Source organism: Microtus pennsylvanicus, chromosome 1 (genome assembly GCF_037038515.1).
Source record: "Microtus pennsylvanicus isolate mMicPen1 chromosome 1, mMicPen1.hap1, whole genome shotgun sequence".
Taxonomy (NCBI): Eukaryota; Metazoa; Chordata; class Mammalia; order Rodentia; family Cricetidae; genus Microtus; species Microtus pennsylvanicus.
The window spans coordinates 50225951-50232488 of record NC_134579.1 but is presented as its reverse complement, the minus strand read 5'-3'; the positions used below and the strand labels follow the sequence as shown (position 1 = coordinate 50232488).

The 6538-nt window shown below is 43.2% G+C and overlaps 1 long non-coding RNA gene across 1 annotated transcript in view; it reads right to left on the bottom strand.

The window, feature by feature from the left end:
* Nucleotides 1–583: 583 nt before the first annotated feature.
* LOC142839223 (uncharacterized) overlaps nucleotides 584–6538 on the bottom strand; it is a 28565-nt gene continuing 22610 nt past the window's right edge. Inside the window, exons 2-3 of the long non-coding RNA XR_012908711.1 lie at nucleotides 2399–2617; nucleotides 584–1013 (exon numbers count right to left, since the gene is read on the bottom strand). This is a non-coding gene — a long non-coding RNA (uncharacterized LOC142839223). The remainder of the gene's footprint in view (nucleotides 1014–2398; nucleotides 2618–6538) is intronic.

Sequence of the window (6538 nt, the reverse complement as noted above, 5' to 3'; positions counted from 1 at the left end):
ATTGTGGGCATAAGCTAGCAGGCAGCTGGGGTGCTGGGGACGCAGCCCTGCCACTCCTATTACAACAAGAGTGGATGGAAAAGTCTGCTTCACTTCAGGGGTCCCAGTATTCTGAATTCTGTGATCCAGAATGAGATGCCGGAGTTGGAGAAATGAAGGGTATTTTCCCTACATCAGGTAACTATGGGTGTATGGATCTGACACACTGGTCCTGAACAGTGCACCTGCAGAAACGCTAGGGAGGAACACAGGACCCTACATGGAATTTGTGATCAGTGCTGCCTGAGCGTATAAGTACTTCAGGGGACTGAAGTTCTGTAAGTATGCTGTGACCTAGCCTGTGGACAGCATACTAGAAACTGAAATTAAAAAAAAAAAATGCATGATGGATGCCAAGTGGGAATGGACAAGAATGTGCTCACAGTCACCTATGAGAAGGACAAAGTTTGGGAAGGGTTTGGAGGAAGGGAGGGGAGAGCTGAAATTCTACCCAATATTCCCTGATTCTTGTCTTCATAGAAGACAAAATCCAGAGACAAGACACAGTAAAAAAAATGCAAAGAAGTTTATTATAATATGCACACTCAAACAATAGGTTGAAGAGATGGTGGGCAGGTGGGGAGGGAGAGGGAGAAAGAGCCTGTAATTTTAGACAGCTCATTTTGTGAACAAACTTTAATAGAGGGAAGAATTACTTCTGTGTTGGGAAGAGGCAGGGAATTCCAGGGTTGGGTGGGCAGCTTTTGTGGAATAGGCCCTGCGCTCCTTTCTATCCCTGTATGTGGTCTTCTGCTCATGATATAGCATCAGATGCATGATGGGAGCGGGAGGTTTATAAGGCTGATGATATGCAGATGCGTTACAATGAAGAGAAGAGAGTCAGTTTGTCCTGGTTGGCTGTGTTGGTCTCAGCAGTATTAGGATGAGCTTCAGTCTTTGAGTGGTCCTGTGATGTCCTGCATTCATCCAGCTCTGTGGCTGCATCAGCCTTGTGAAAAACAGTTCTTGGAAAGCTGTGTTTGCAAAGAATGATCAGCTGATTAGAACTCCAGGGATGTGGAGAGATTGGGATATTGCAGGCCCAAAGCCTAGTTACTCCTTATCTTGGGTTAGTTTTAACCCTTAATAGCCATTCCTTGCCCATCTCTGTGTCAGAACTGTTATCTTGTGACTAAGAGATAAAAACCTTTTGGAATCTACAACTTAATAGACCACTAGGTTCCGCCAATCCAAAAGCTAATGATGTCACTGGAGAACATCTGAAGCCCACAGGAGAAACTCGCCCATCATGCTGTAACCCGCCACCCTGGTGTTTCCACCTATGCACGTTTAAAATGCCTTGATTTATAACACTCCTAATTCTTTCACTATATACCTCCATGGAGCTACATTGGATATTTGAGAATTCTGCAGGTATGACCCTGGGCCATGGTCACTCGTATTTGCTCTAGAATAAACTATGTCTCTTTTTCTTTGAGGTAAGGGCTGTTTCCTTCAGTGATGGGTAACTCTAGAGAAAGGTCTGGAGAAACATAGTTTTCAAAAATTTGTTCTTTTGTTCCTGGTACTATTTTCCTCTCACATAAATCAAAATCACCTTCCAAAACAGAGAATGCTGCTATGTAGTCAGAAGGCCAACACACCAGTACTAGCCAGGCTCCCTAAGAAATGCATGACCTTGGGAGAGTCCCTTAAGTCTCTTGACCTCAGTTTGTTCCTCCTCTATTTTCTGAATTAAAGAAAAAAATATCACTGTTCGTGTTTAAGTGTGTTATACACTAACTATATTAAAATGATTAATTCTTAGAGTATTGATGCATGCTTTTAACCTAAGTACTCAAGAGACAGGTGGAGCTCTATGAGTTCAAAGTGAGCCTGGTCTAGATAAAGAGTTCTAGGCCAACTGGAAAGATGCAGTGAGACTGTCTCCGTTTTCTTTTAAGTTATTAATTAACTAATAGTTATTTACAGAGTCTCTCCTGTTTTCTAAGCATGGATCCAAGTGTTGAGACTCCTGAAGGAAACTGTGGTGAAAATAAACCAGCAGTCACAGAACAGGTCATTAGGAGACAGGTTGCCATGAAACCACAAAGTACTGACATTTCCAGAGAGACCAGAACCTGGACCACAGCTCCATGTAAATACAATTCAGCAACAGGAAAGAAGAAGGAGAAAGCAAAGCTGGGACATCAGTAGTACAACCCACTTGGTTTCCTGATCACACTAGACCTCCGCAATGAGTTGTGCAGCCCCTCTGTGTCTCAGAATTTCCTGGGTAATGTTATAGGGCACAACAAGGCAAAGAGAGCACATGCCAGACTGTCAATGGTCAAAGTTAATATTGCAGACGTTTGTATTCCCAAGGTTGAGGGAAAGCAGAACCTAGTGCCCCTCTCACCTGCCTTCTCCTCCCTGTGCTTTCCATAAAGCTGAGAATGCCACTGAGGTGGATCCTGATGGAGACAGTAGGTTCATAGCCAGTTACCAAGGTCTTTGCAGTCCTAGTGGGTAAAACAGACCTATGCCAGAGGCCAGTCTCCACTGGCAAGGCTGGGAAAGGTGACGATGATAAGGTAGTTTTCTCTTCACTGAACAAGTGCCAAATTCCAGAAAGAGCCTGAGAAAGTGTGAAAACCAGAAGCAAAGCAAGCATAATGGGTGGGTAATACTTAAATTACTGTTGGAAAGAAAACAAAAAGAAATTTCCAGATCAACAAGCAGGAAAATGAGTGTGAGCTATCAGGAATGATTAAGAAAAGTGCAACAAATGATTTTCAGAGGAGAAATAGTATTTTCAAAGGTAAGGGGTATAAAATAATCAGTCCAAGGAATAGTAATCACTGCCTGGCAAGGATTTGTGGAGCACACTCAGAGTGGTCTCCACCATAATTAACCAGACACTCTTTAGCACATTGGGAGAGATTTAGCTATACACAAACATCATAATGGAGAGATAGCTAATTGCACCATTTATTTATTTATTCAAAAAACTGAACAAATACTACTTCATGCACATTAGTTGTCATCAAGAGTTAAATTGCAGGGCATATGCCTTCGGCCTTTGATGAAACTGCTTTCCTTGGCTATCATTATACAAAGATATTTTGTAGGCTACTTTTGATCCTGTCGCTTCCTCTCAGTTCACAGTTTTGGTTAGAAAGGAACCTGTACCTATAACAATATATTTTATTCCTGTGTTCCCCAAATAGGGATCCATTAATTCTTATTCCATAAGTACACCTCTCACTTGTGCTATCTGTGAAATCAGCATGGCAGTTTGTTAACTAAATATTGACTCTTGGAACATTTTTAAGCACAGACAAACATAGTCATAAGTGGACAACAGCCACTTTCTTGTCTCCAAGCAATGCTAATGTTCATTCAACAGCTATTCCTGTGAGAAAAGGAAATGTGTGGCAGGATTTTATAATTTTGCCTGTCATCATTTGAGCTCATGTGAAGGGAATTCTAATGAGCCTTGGGTTTGAACAAAACAAATTTGTCCCACTGGATTTAAGCAAGCAGAAGGGAGAGGAGAGAACACATGGAGATGAGGTGGAGTCATCATAATGTCATGCAAGCATGGGCTCTTGGCTTTCCCAGCTCAAGACCTCTAGCCCAAGCTTGTAAATTCTTTGACCCTAGCCAATGAGTCTGCAATCTGGAATTCCCACCATGCTTCACTGTCCTCATACCATCCAGAACCTTTCTTCCCTCTTTTCTGAGCATAAGGGTCATGGTCTTCACAGTGAATTTCTTGCATGCATCTACAACTGCCTCTCACATTTTCTCACTAACTGTGGTGGTTTGAAAGAAAATGGATACCAAATGGAGTAACACTAATGGGAGCTGTGGCCTTGTTGAAATAAGTGTGGCCTTGAGTCACTGTGGGGATGGGCTTTGAGGTCTCCTATTCTCAAAATACTGCTCAGTATCACAGTCCACTTCCTGTTGCCTTTGGATCAAGATGTAGAATTCTCCAGCATCCTGTCTGCCTGCATGCCATCATACTCCCTGCCGCCATGTTTCCCACCATGAAGACAATGGACTACACCTCTGAAACTGTAAGCTGTCATCTCAACTAAATGTTTTCCTTGATAAGAGTTACAGTTGTCTTAGTGTCTCTTCACAGCACTAAAAACCTAACAAAGAAACTGGCTTACTAGAAAAACAAATCCTAAATATCCTAGCTATTGACTAACCTAATATTCAGTTTAATTCATGCCTGTAGCTACTCTAGAGTTGGTGACACACACACACATACACACATAGATCATTGCTGACAGATCTTGCTTTAATTTGTGACCTGAAATCTCTCACATGAGCCTTTGATACTTCTTTTAAAAATCCACCCAACTTTCCCAGTTTTTTCTTTCTAGATCAGCAATGAGCAAGTAAGCATCTGGTAACCTTCCTCCATCTTCATTCTTGACCATTGACCTTAGTTTCTATTCCCCTAAGAAAATAAGATCAAAGTTGGATTGGAAAGTGCTTATTACACACCCTGAAAACTTGAGTTAAATTCCCAGAACCCAGTCACCTTAGTCAGTGTTCTATTGCTGTGAAGAGAAAGCATGATCACAGCAACCCTTATAAAGGAAAGTATTTAACTGGGGCTGGCTTACAGTTCAAAGGTTCACTCCATTATCAGCATGGCAGAAAGCATGGGTGGCATGCAGACAGTCATGGTGATGGAGAAGTAACTGAGAGTTCTGCATCCAGATCCTCAGTTAGAAGAGAGAGCTACTGAGCCTTGCTTGGACTTCTGATATCCAAAAGCCCACCTATAGGCCAAGCAGTTATTTAATTAATACAGTTTCTGTGTAGTTATTTTGGGAGTCTATGTAGCCGGGGAACAAACAAGCGGCCTCCTACTACATCCAGTGACATACTTCCTCCAACAAGGCTACACCTTGTCCTTCTCAAGTGGTGTCACTCTCTAGTGACCAAGCATTCAAATGTATGAGCCTATGGGGGTGGGTCATTACTATTCAAACCTCCATACCAACCTACATCAAAAGGAGAGAACCAACTCCAGAAGTTGTCCGCTGACGTCCACAGGTATGCCCTGCCACAAGCATGCCCCCACACCCACTTATGCACTCATGTACACACAGTCAACAATAATAAATAGAAATATTTTGAAAACTAGAATCACTAACAGGGCAACCATATCTACCAGTCTACTTGTACCCGCACCTCTACATACTCATGATTCAAAATGTAAGATGTCTGTACTCCTAACTGGGACAACCCTTCACTGCCACTGGATCCATTCTTTTCCTCTGCCAGCAAGTATGTAAGATATGCTCAGTATTAATTTTAAAGAAATAAAAATCAAATCTTACCCTAATTAGAATTTCCATAATCAAAAATAAATAAATGAGGGGTAGAAGGTTGTCACGCTGCAAGGCCGGCATTCCAGGAAGCACAAAGACAACGCTCAGCTGGAACCCAGGCCTAGTTGGGCCTGGTACTCCCCCCAGGAACAATGGGAAATGATTAAGTAGGTGGTGGAATGATGGGAGAGAGATAAACTCGCAAATAGATGGTGGAAAAAATGGAAGCCAAGCGATTTGCACACTATGAAGTAGGGCGGAAGAGGAGCCATGAAAGCAGTCGCTGTTCCTCCTCCTTAGGAAAAGTAAATTGCACTGCCCATCAATAGAACCAATAGCAAACACAAATACTGGTGGGACTATGACTTCTTCCTCTGAGAAACCTTACCACTGTATGAGCTACTGTGATGCCCAGAGCCCAGGAGGAGCAGTGCCGGAGATCCACAACCGACTGGACGCATTCTACTGTGTCTACTTCTCATCATTATCTATCTGATAATCTCTATCGTTGATTGTGGTAGCAGTTCAACCATGAGATAGGATGACTCTGTGCTGGTCTATAGTTTTACCGTATTGTGTCTAACTTTGCCAGAGATTCATTTCCTTTGGAAGCTTTGGGTTGGACAAACTCTTAAAGACACCCAGAGGCCCCAACTACTGCCATGCAGAATAGGCAGGAAGAAGACCCCTAGAGACCCCACCCAATACATGGCCTACCCACAGCATGAGCCACTCTAATGTACAAATATGGGGTAGAGAGATGGTAGAGAAAAAGAAGCAGAATTATCTGAGCTCTATGAAGAGAAATGGATCTGAAGATGTGAAGGTAGAGAGGAATAACCTGATGTGTGTAGGTCACAAAGCCACCTAAGACCATGGTGAAGTCCCAGCCTGTTCTGTTACTGAGGGCTGTATCTGGGTTTCTGACCATGCAACAGCAAGGGTCTATGTTGATGTCATGGCCCATGTCACCACCAAATGCCATGTGCATGTCCCTGGTCTGGACTGCTGCCTGGGATTATGATGCTATCCAAGGGCTACACAGAGTTGGTCCCACCTCTCACTGGCTGCTGTACTAGGAAGAGCAGGTCCTGCACCTCGTCTGGGCAGCATTGTAGCACCAACCCTGGTATTGTGGATGCAGGTAAGCAGGATCTGAGGACACAGGAGCAGGAGAACTGGCTCCACCCCTGGCTGCT